This window comes from Apium graveolens, chromosome 4, assembly GCF_009905375.1.
Source record: "Apium graveolens cultivar Ventura chromosome 4, ASM990537v1, whole genome shotgun sequence".
NCBI classification, from domain to species: Eukaryota; Viridiplantae; Streptophyta; class Magnoliopsida; order Apiales; family Apiaceae; genus Apium; species Apium graveolens.
In genome coordinates this window covers 53733973-53746377 of record NC_133650.1, presented here as the reverse complement: position 1 = coordinate 53746377, position 12405 = coordinate 53733973, and the positions used below count along the sequence as shown (strand labels likewise).

Below are 12405 nucleotides of genomic sequence, written 5' to 3'. Positions count from 1 at the left end.
GCGCTTGGAGCTGCGCTGCAATAGCGGTGGCTGCATCGACTTCCAGAATACCTGCTACCTTCCCAGGCATCATCCTCTGAGTTGGGTTTTGATGCTCATTTGCAGCCATAGTCTTGATAAGATTATAAGCCTCCGTATAGCTTTTAGCCCATAAGGCGCCTCCTGCTGCTGCATCGAGCATGGGCCTAGATTGGGCCCCCAAACCATTATAGAAACCAGTGATCACCATCCAATCGGGTATTCCATGATGCGGACACTTCCTCAACATTTCCTTGTAGCGTTCCCAAGCTTCGCACATGGATTCTCAAGGTTGCTACGCAAACTGAGTAAGAGCACTCCTCATAGCAGCAGTCTTTGCCATCGGATAAAACTTCACCAGAAACTTTTGCGCAAGATCTTGCCAAGTAGTGATGGACCCAGCTGGTTCAGAATGTAACCAGTCCTTAGCTTTGTCCCTCAGTGAGAATGGGAAAAGCCTCAGCTTGATAGCCTCATCAGTCACGCCATTATACTTAAAGGTGCTGCAGATCTCGACAAAATTCCTTATGTGCATGTTGGGGTCTTCAGTTGCAGCTCCTCCAAAAGAAACATAATTCTGCATCATCTGAATAGTGCCCGACTTGATTACAAAGGTGTTAGCTTGAATAGCCGGATGAAGAATGCTTGACTGAATGTCATCAATTTTTGGCCGAGAAAAGTGCATAAGAGCTGGATCAGCCTGAACAATACGATCACCCATGATTACTGGTTCTTTCTGCTCAGTTCCTGAATCCGAATCTTTAAAATCTATCGTCTCCGGAATATCAAGAACTTCGCCTGTCTCCTCAGCTGTATCTAAAGTCCTCTTGCGAGTACGAGAACGAGTTTGTATAAACGCTCGCTTAAGTACCCGAAACACAACCAGAAACAATAAGTAACAACTACGTCCTAATCACTGAGTCCTAATGACCAATGATGGTAAGTACATAAACTAAACAAATACGCCGAGTCCCCGGCAGCGGCGCCAAAAACTTGTTAAAGCGGAAACACGCGCTAATATTCACGCAAGTATACGCGTTCGCAAGTAATATAGAACACTTTCTAGTTCGTTCCCATAGAGACTCAGACTAATTATTGTTTAATTAAACTCACGCACCAACGTATGATTACTTCTCAATGTTAAGACACTAACACTTAGAATTGTTGACTAAATATTAAGTACAATTAATTACTTAGTTATCACTTAAATAACACTTCAATTAATAATATTAACACACTCATGAGATCACAACTTCTTTACTACTTCCTTCAATAGTTATTATTATTAACTTTAGCATGTGACAGTAATAATATTAATCGAATAACACGAAACTGATAAAAGCCAATTTTCATTGTACTAATACCATTCTACCAAGCATCCACAATTAAGATAGAAGTTGAATAGTCATCAATTATGTTGAGTTCCTATATGTCTACAGAAATTGACAACACAACGATTTAAGCACAAGTTATTCCTTTTGATTATACAGGGCAAATAAAACTGTTAGAGTTACCCACTAATCATGCACATCGTACATGAACCTATGCTAGCATGGCAAGTTCTAAATCTCAAGATCCACCATCGCTTCACAAGAGATTAACACCCTATCTTATATGTTCGCGATGCACATAAGACGAATACGCACAACCAATTCTAGATATCATACAATCATCACACACTAAAGTATTAAATAATTAACTAAAGAATTCCATAGTAAATCCGTTACGACCCCAAGATCACGATTAGCCCATAATAGCACTTATCGTCATCATGGGTTCATATGAAATCATGATAAACAAACACAAGAAAATAATAACTAAACTAATTATATTAAATCAGAGTACGTCACAAGAGTAAATAGGTTCAAAGTAAGAAAACTAGCATCCAACGTTACAACGAAATAAGAATCACAAGAAAATATGCTTCCTCTTCGTTGCTGTGTGCTAAAACGGTCTTCTTCCTTATCTCCTTCGCTCCTTGCTTAATACCACGATCTCCCCTCGTGAAAACGTCTCCAAATCTACTTATATACTAGTCCCATAAAACTCAGATTACATAGAAGTTGGAAGCCAAACAGAAGTAGAAGTCTAAAAATAATTATTTAATTTCCTGACCCTGTGCGGCCGCTCAGCTGGCGCTCAGCTTTCTGCGCGGCCGCTCAGCATAGCTGAGCGGGCGCTCAGGACCCTACTGGATTTTTCCTGAGTTTGCTCCGTTTCTTCGCCGTAATCTGCCCCTTTCTTTCCTCTCGCAATGGTGAACACATGCCAAGGCTTATTCTTGATGATTACTCCTCCGAAATGCAACTAATACCCTGGAATGCATAAACACTAGAAAATCGCATCAAATACACAAAATACTTGATTTCAAGGCACCAATTTAAGCCATTTTAAGATGTTCTAAGTGGTATAAAATGCCACTTATCAGTGCTGCTGAGCAAGCAATTGCTCACCCTTGCAGAATGTTTTATATATGTATTGTAGATGTCTAGGAGAATCTGCGGTGTTAGTCGGGCAGAGTTCCAGTTCCCTTTGTGACAGACTCCTCTGAGTTGGTTGTGCTAGACCGAGGGTGGTCTGTTGAGTTGCTGTGTTAAGTTAGCTGCGTCGAGATAATTGTTGTAAGTGTGAGTTGTATTAGTTGTGTATGATTGTCATTATTGTTGTTGATGACGTCAACTCCTGACCCCGGGGTTGAGGCCGTCATAGTTAGTATCAGAGCTACAGGTTTGAGTCCCTGATTTAGGTTAGGAACGGAGTCATAAGAGTGCAAGAAGGTTTAGGTGTAGATGTGAGTCAGCAACTCAATCAGAGGAGCGAGTCTATGAGTTTAGCCAAGGGTTTCGGAAGCGTAACCCTGGCATTTGCTGAAGATTGACTGGAGCTGCCCTAGTTTAGAATACGTCTCCTTTTTATATATATTATTAGTAAGGTTCGACAGAGATTTCTAGATTCCCTCTCGAGAATTCGAGTCTGATTGAGCGAATTTAGCTTCCGAGCAGACTTTTGATGTGTCAGCTGAAGAGACGCCAACGTTATTTCTAAATATCGCAATTTCTGTGTCGAGGAATGTTATTGGACTGATTATGTGAACCCTGGTGAGTTCGGATAGTGTGATAATAGTCAGGGGTTGTTATGACGACTAAGTTTGGTAATGGATGTGGATCAGAATGGGAGGTGACATCTTTGAACTCTTTTATTTCTTCCTTTAAATGTATATTATCTTCAGAATAATTGTTTACTATTCCATAAGTTGTTTATCTTTCTTGTGAGAAAGTTGTGAACCCGAGGTAAGCTACTTAGGGTCTTGTTGATCTCCTTACAAATCAGATTCCTTCTTTTCTATTCGTGAACTTCTTGTTTAAATATTGTTCTTTTCCTTGGTGACTCTTCGGTTGATTGGGGCAAACAATGCATATGAATTGACCATTTGTCTTTTTGACAAAAGGGTCTGGTGGGACGCCACCGAGTTATGTGTTGTGACCGTATGGTACTAAGACTGGTCATCTTATGTACTTGTATGGTTGCTCTTAGTCATACCTACATCTTCTTCACTATTTCTTCTTATTTGATTCCCTTGAGTTGGAAATTTCCTTCGATATTCTGTGATAATGAATTCCTGCGATTTGTTGGTCCTCGTTATTGAAAGCAAGTCAGAGTAACTGTCAGAAAGCAGGAAAGCTTTATATCAGGGTGTTACTTAAGAGTAATGGTAACCGTAGGAGTTCAGGATTTAAGAATGGAGATATAGCCTCGGGAAAAGTAATTCAGTGATTGATGAATCACTTGAGGGTGATAAGAAATCGTCCCTGGAGAAAAAGGTTGATTGGAATTTGGACCATGGTGCTTAGAGAAGTCAGTGTCCCTTAAGCTTGACTCGATTTAGTGGCTTGTTCTACATAGTGCATGATTAATATGTTCAGCCGACTTTTGTGGTATGTTGGAGAAATTTAGAGATTGTACTTGAGTAGAGATGGGAAGTTGGTTAGTTGCTGTTATATTGAAGAGTCGTGCTATGGTGTTAGTTCTATGTAATATAAATCTTTTGAACTGTTGTTGATTTTGTTACTGTTATTGTTGTTATGATTGCTAGTGCTATTAATCTAGATTTCTTTTGTAAATGGACCCGATATTAAAGACATGGGTACTGTGATTGGGCAGCATTTTCCCGACACAGGTGCACCGTTTAAACGGTGATACCTTTTGTCAAATATTTTTGTTATTGAATAAACTCATTATTATATTTCAGGAAGATGCCACCCAAGAAAGCTACCCAGTTTAAAGAAAACAGTAGTAATTTTGCGGAGGGTCCAGCTATAAATGAAATTCTAGATTTGTTGTGCCAGCAGCAGCAACAACAGTTACAGTTAATCCAACAGGTTCAGCAACAACAACTACTGTTGCAGCAGCAACAGCAAGGAGTAAACCAAAGTGCTAATTTCAAATACTTTCAGAATGTTAACCCTCCTGAGTTTAAAGGTGAACCTAATCCAGTAGCTGTTGGATCATGGTTAAAAGAGATAGAGAAAGCTTTTAATCTTGTTCAAGTAAGTGAGAATCTTAAGACTGATTATGCGAGCTATTTCTTGAAAAATGAAGCAAATTATTGGTGGGAGTCAACTAAAGCGTTAGAAGGAGAAGGCCCTGTTCCATGGGCTAGGTTTACTGAGTTATTTTTGGAAAAGTATTTTTCTGACTGTGTAAGGAACCAAATGGAAATTGAGTTTCTAGAACTGAAGCAAGGTGACAGAAGTGTAGCTGAGTATGAGGCTAAGTTCACGGAGTTGGCTAGATTTGTACCAGATTATGTGTGCTCCGAAGCTCAGAAGGCAAGGAGGTTTCAACAAGGATTGAAGCCTGAAATTCGTAGTGGAGTGGTGGCATTGCAACTCAGGACGTATCCCTCCGTAGTTCAGGCCGCCTTAATAATTGAATTTGATCAGAAGTTAGCCGCTAGAGAACGAGAAGATAAGAAGCGAAAGATTGATGAAATGGAAGAAGCATCAGGTCAAGAAGGATCCAGTCAGAAGTTTCATAAAAAGGTTGGAAGGAGTAAGAATAAAGAATTTAGAGAGAAAAGTATTTCTTTAAATAGAATTAGTAACACCTCAGCTAGCTCTACTCAAGCCAATTCGGTTAAATCACCTATATCGGAGTGTAATCAATGTGGTAAGAAACATGGTGGAAGATGTAAAGCAAATACTAAATGTTTTAGGTGTAGCCAGAAGGGACATTATGCGTCCGAATGTAAGGTAGAAAATCCAGGAGTCATCTGTTATAACTGTCGCAAGGTAGGACATGTTGCCAAGAATTGTAGAAGTACTTCCCGAGATAGCATTGGAGGTAGTGCATCAAAAGGTTTGACGTCCAGTACAGCCAAGGCTAAGACTTGTAGTGTGGTTAAAATTTTAGCTACTCAAGATCCTGATAAGAAACCAGGGAAATAATTGATTACCGGAAGAAGCAAACGATAATCTCTACGGAAGCTAATATTAGAATAAGTTATGAATGTTGTAAGTTTTGGTGATAATAGACGGAGTAATAAGCATGTCATTTGTCTATAGGGAATTAAGGATTATGGTGTGTCAGGAGTACTTGGATGATATAATCGTATTTATTGATAACATCCTCGCCCATCTAAGGGCTAAGGAAGGTCAAATTGAAAGCCTAAAGAAGTGTCTATGGGAGGTTGAGAAGTAGGAATTGTATACCAAGCTTCAAAAGTATGAGAACTTGACTAATATTGATTATGAGCCAGGGTTGTTTAAGTGACTACCTACCAAGAAGAGTTCATTCAGGGATAGATGTCTTGAGTAGAAAATAAAATTGAATATTATTAAGATCATTGAAGAATTGACAGAAGAATGGAAGAAGTGAGAAACTGAAGATTCAAGTACCTGGAAATAGTGAAGAATAGTTGTATTAGAGCACCCTTAGACAGAGGGTCAAAGTAAGAAGATGATTCAGACAATATAAGATATGTGGAGAGTATATATTTATATGATGGGTTTAAAATGTGAACTACGATAATCATCTACCATGGTTTGAGTTTCTATGATAATAGTTATCATGTTAGTACGAGAATGTTACTTTGTGAAGTGTTTTATGGACATAAGTGTGGGTCCTCACCCTAGTAAGAGAAATGGAAGTAGAGACATGGGACAAGTCTTGGATTAATTTAGTACATCAAGAGTGTGGTGGTGTTGACTCGGAAAAGAGTTGAAACAACTCAGGATAGAAAAAGAGAGAAAGCGGATTTACATCGAAAGAGTATGAGTATATAGAAGGAGGATCGGGGTATAGGTGAAAGTTTTACCCTGATAGAGATTGGTTAAGTTTGAATAGAAGGGACAAGTAGAGTCTTAAATGTGTTGAACCGTTAGAGGTATAAATAAATATAGGCAAGTTGTCTATGAGTTGATTTTGTCACCGCAATTACAATGCGTATATATATATAATATGTTCCACGTGGCAATATTAAGGTGATCTGTATCTGGTTCGGAATTAAGCCATTGATTCGGAGCCAATGGGCTCTCATCCAAATTTGTTCTGCGTGGAAGGATCAATCCAAATCCTAGATCGTTAAAAGCGAGTCATTGGTAATGAATTTATGTCAATAGTGAGTATGTCTTGAATAGATCTTTGAGTTGAAGAGTCTACCTGAAACTTTGAGTCAGATGTGCTTGACAAATATCCTCACTTGTTTAGTTAGATCAGATTCTGAGGACATAATCTTTTAAGGGGGGAAGGATATAACGACTCGTATATTCTATTATTTAAGTGTGTAATTGTTAAATAATTAATAAATAAAATTTGTTTTAAAAATTTCGAAACTTACGATTTAAATAATTTCGGGATATTTGGATCATCTTAAGCTTATTTAAGCAATGTTCTGATTAATACTTAGTTATAAAGTGTACCCTTAAAAATAGATTAATACAGCGTGTCGGGCTTGCAGCCAGTTAAACGAAAATAAAATGACACGTATCCAACAAAGTTGGACACGTGCCGTGTGTTGGTTAAGTCAGGAGGCTAAAGATCAATTTGGGGGAGGGGATAAACATCATTTTCTTGTCTCTCTCTCGACTGTATCTCGGTTCTCTATTCTCTCTCTCTCGAATATTTCGAGTTTTGCTCGACTTTTCTTCTCGGCTATCATCCTTTTCCTTTTTGTTTTTCTGGGCTGCGTTCCTTTTACTGTCTCTTTCCGGCCTGTTATTCCGGTGAGCCGCCGCTGTTTTTCTGTTTGGCTTGGTTCAATTCTTACTCAGTTGGTATACATATATACATATATATACATATGTGTGCTCTGTGTGTGCTCTGTGTGTGCATATGTGTTGTGTTATATGAGCTGTGCTATGTGTGTGTGTGTGTGGACGGCACGTGGGCATGTGTGGGCTGCGGTTGCTGCTCTGTGGCTTTTCGATTGGGCCTGTGTATTTGGGCCTCGGTTTTGTTGTTGGGCCTTACAGTTATGTTAACTGTTGGGCTTGTGGTTTGGATTTGGTGGGCTGTTTATGTTCTGTTGGGTTGGTTTATTGCAGATTTTAATTTTGTTTTAAATTCCATTATCACAGGGAATTATTGATTAATATTCGTGATATTAATTATTCGTGTTGGAAATGGTTTTAAAATATCGGTATAATTTATTTGGGAACCCGTAATATGTCGGGCGCCAATAAATTGTGCCGCCGTTGACGATGAACTTCGGTGATGACGATGTTCAGAGTCCTAAATACTATAAATAAATAAATAAATATAAAATATGGATAAAAATATAAAATGTAAATAATTATATTTAATTGGTGTTGGAGAATATGTGAATTGAATTGTAGTTGGTTTGGATTTGATTGAGATTGATTTGACGTCGAATGATTCGACGGGTAGGCCGATGAACAGAGGAAGTGCTGCCCGAATTTTTGGAAATTAACTTCGAAAATTCAGGACATACCCTGTGATTATCGAAACCTCGAACAAGTATATACATATACCTAGTGCAAAACCTGATTGTATGTTGTGGTAAATGTTTTGTCAAAATCCAGTGACCCTATTTTCGTAAAATGACGAGTATATGTATTTTCTGGAAATGAACACCAAACCGATTTCTCGAGAACGTGAACCCTGATTGTTGGATGTGTCATTGTATTGTAATAATGTATACAATTATGAGTCGGGTTTGAATATCGTTGGGTAGAATTGGTGTTGAGGATATGTCAAGCATACCTAGACGTCTTACATAGGGTACTTCGGCTCTGTAGGTTCTGGTCGAAGGACTCAGGAATTGATATCGAATTAAGTTAATCTAGTGATCCGTCGGCAAGTGCCTCGAGGTTCTCAAGCAAAGAAACCTGCGAGTCCTGGATACTATCTTGAGATAGATTAATGCGAAACCAGGATGTCTTCTATTGAGACAGTCATTTTTCCATGAGAGCCTGAACGTCCAAGTTTATCAAAATCAGTCAGAGTTGGTCGTAAAGCTCTGCAAGGCAAGTACCCCTGACCATTCTTTTATGGTTCAGTGTATATGAATAGCTAAATGTTTTATTCTCGTAATAGAACAGAAATGTTTTAAGTTACGTATCCCCTGTAGTTATAAAATCATTGTTTCGAATTGTTTTGGGGAAAAGTAATTTCTGAAAGTACCTATCTCTAAAATGTGATTAAAATAAAAGGAAGTTTTGAATAGTGTGCTGTGATAAGATTGGTTTAAAAAGAGATAGGTGACAGTGATTTTGAAAACCGGATAAAGAAAATGTTTTGATCCACCTATGTCGTGGGATTTTGGAAAGATACAAAAAGGGAATTCAGTTGATCTATTGGAGTTGCGTAAGAGGCCCGTTATTCGGTAACGGCCCAGCATGAGGTTGCGTAAGTGGCTAATTGGGTTCGCATTCTATTTAACCAATTAGTCCAGTGTGGGGGAAAGACCTAGCTAGTCTTTTCCCAAGTTTCAGAACACATTCTATTTCTGGACGGCCGCTAGTCGCTGTCCGGTGAGGGTAGACTGATCAGCTATCTTCACCCGTTAAACGTCCAATAGATTTGGTTGATTCAGTTTTGAAATTTTTTAACAAATCAACGTGTTTGAGATAGATGATGTTGTGGTTCTAGTAATGGAACAAATGATTTTGGGTTCCCGTAACGGGACAAATGGTTTTATGATTCCTGTAATGGAACGGAAGGTTTGAAAATGGAAATAGCATGCTAAAATTTAATTATGGTTTTGTTTATGCACAACACACGATTTTTGATCTTGTTTTACAGAGCATGCTAGTTTTAAATATCCAGTTTATATCTATTTTACATGTTTCTGGTAAGTTATGAATTCTGTTCCTATAACTGCTTTACTTTAAACTGTTTTACTTATTATTCATATAGCGGTGCTGCTGAGCAAGCAATTGTTCACCCTTGCAGAATGTTTTATATATGTATTGCAGATGTCTAGGAGAATCTTCGGTGTTAGTTGGGCAGAGTTCCAGTTCCCTTTGTGACAGACTACTCTGAGTTGGTTGTGCTAGACCGAGGGTGGTCTGTTGAGTTGCTGTGTTAAGTTAGCTGCGTCGAGATAATTGTTGTAAGTGTGAGTTGTATTAGTTGAGTAACCTAAATCATACTTAAACCTGAAAAAGGTCTTGGTAAAGGGGTTGTAGTTATGTATTATCAATGTTTTGGGTTAGATTATGATTGTCATTATTGTTGTTGATGACGTCAACTCCTGACCCCGGGGTTGAGGCCGTCACATGATGGAACAAAGAAGGCCCAAAAACTCTGAATATTAATTAATTTCGTAATTAATTAATAAGGGAAAAATCAGCTATTGAGAAGAGTCCCGATAAAGATATAAATCCTTGTAGATTAGCCTCAAAGGGACCTGAAAGGATAAGGAATCAGTTTCCTACTATTTAGGACTCCAAAGTCCATTCTAATTATGAGACTTGACCACCAAGTCTCCTATATCAAGTCCAATTCAAGGACCACCAGCATCTATATAAGGGGCCTCACCCCACAAATCAGAACTACGTTTTTTGACTTGATCCTTGGCAATCAGCAAGGTACGTAGGCATCTTGTTAAGGCAGATTGAGTCACGAAACACAAGAGCAGTCAAATCGAGCCTCGAAGCTCACGTTCCTTAATAATAAATACAGCGATTATATATATTAGTTTTTAATCCATAACATATAGAATTGCATATCAAATTCCAAGGATATTTATTAATATAACATTTATATCGCAGTAAATTAAGAATTAGTAAATTATAAAGAGAATAATAGATATAACATAAACATTAATAATCCTAATGTCTTAAACTAAAACATCATAGTGTTGTCTCTACGGCACAAACACTAACAATCTCCCACTTACAATAGAGCCAATCACCCATGTATCTAATACTCATGGAACTAGTATGACCATCGTACTTCTGTTGCGACAAAGCCTTAGTCAGTGGGTCTGCAACTCTATCATTACTATGCACTTTACATTTATGTCTCCTTAATCATTAATCTCATTAATAAGGCGATATTGCCTAAGGATATGCCTAAACAGTCTCCATGGTTATTTCAAAAAAATATCAATATATTCGGCTTTCATAGAATCATCAATGTTCTTGATATGAACTATTCAAGCTAACACCAATTATATTTAGACAAAATACAAAACAGACATAAATTCATAATCATCCTTTTCTGTCCAAAAATTAGGTTAAGAAACTAGTATCAGAATAATCCTTTACAACCAGTTCCCTATCTTCTCTATACACCAAAAATAAATCTTTCGTCCTCTTTAAGTACTTAAGAATATTCTTGAAAACTATCAAGTGACCCTCACCTGGATTAGACTGGTATCTGATCGTCATGCTCAAAGAATACGAAACATCAGGATAAATACATACCATTATACACAATATAGATCCAATTACTGACGCATCTGGAACTTTCTCAAACGGCCCTTATCATCTAATGATTTAGGGGGGCATTATCTTTTGAGATCAGTATCCCATAAGACATCGAAACATATCCGTTCTTTATCTCTTGTATCATAAAATGATGTAATACTTTATCAATGTATGTACTCCGACTAGGTGAATTAATATTTTCAATCTATCTTTATAGATCTTGATCCCTAATATATAGGTAGCATCGCCTAAGTCTTTCACCGAGAAACTATTTCTCAACCAAGTCTTAATAGCCTATAGAGAAGGTATGACATTCCTTATTTGTTATATGTCATCAACATATAATACTAAGAATGTCACATGGCTCCCACTAACCTTCTTTCAAACACATGGTTCATCTTCATTTTGAATAAAGCCAAACTCTTTGACCGTTTCATCAAAATGAATATTCATTCTCCTTGAGGCTTGTTTCAATCTATAAATAAATAGATGCAACTTACAAACTATCGTAGCAAACTTTGGATCGACAAAACCCTCAGGTTGTATCATATATACATCATCTTCAAGGCTCCCATATAAGAAAGCAGTTTTGACATCCATTTGCCAAATCTCATAGTCAAAGTAAGCAACTATTGCTAACAAAATCCTGATGGACTTGACCATAGTAACCGGTGAAAAAGTATCATCATAGTCTATACCATGAATTTGTTTGAAACTTGTTGCCACTAGTCGCGTCTTATAGGTCTGTACTTTACCATCCATGTCAGTTTTCTTCTTGAAAACCCACTTGCACCCTATAGGTTTTACCCCTTCGAGTGGATCAACTAAAGTCAATACTTTATTTTGATACATGGATTCCATCTCGGATTTCATGACCTCTAGCCATCTCTCGGATTTTAAACTGTTCATAGCATATTGGTAGGTGAGAAGCTAATCATTATCCGTAAACATCACATCACCATCTTGAGTCAAAATAAATTCATAGTTTCTCCCGGGCTCATGGTGAATCCTACTAGATCTATGAATAACCTGTATTTCTTGGACAAGATTACTTTCAACATTTTGATGTACATCCTGATCTTATTCCAACTCTGGTTCAATGTTATCATGTGGTTCTCGATCTTCATCGAGATGTATTATCCTCCCACTGATTTTCTTAGAAAGTAGTTCTCCCTCAAGAAATACAGCGGCCCGAGCAACAAACACTTTATTCCCGGAAGGATTATAAGAACTATACCCTAGTCTCACTTGGGTATCCCACAAAATAGCATCTATCTAATTTTGGTCCAAGCTTGTCATAGGCTAAATGTTTTACAAACACTTCACGTCCCTAAATTTTTGTAAATGACATGCTTTGACATTTATCACTCTATATCTCATACGGAGTATTTTGAACCACTTTAGTCGGAACTTGGTTAAGTGTATATACAGTCGTTTCTAGAGCATAACCCTAGAAACTGAATGGAAGATCCGCTTTACTCTTCATCGATCG

At 37.8% G+C, this 12405-nt stretch overlaps 1 non-coding gene across 1 annotated transcript; it reads left to right on the top strand.

The window, feature by feature from the left end:
* Positions 1-239: 239 nt before the first annotated feature.
* LOC141722631 (small nucleolar RNA R71) lies at positions 240-346 on the top strand. The gene has a single exon (XR_012575641.1). It is a non-coding gene; the product is annotated as a small nucleolar RNA R71 (small nucleolar RNA).
* The last annotated feature ends 12059 nt before the right edge of the window (positions 347-12405 follow it).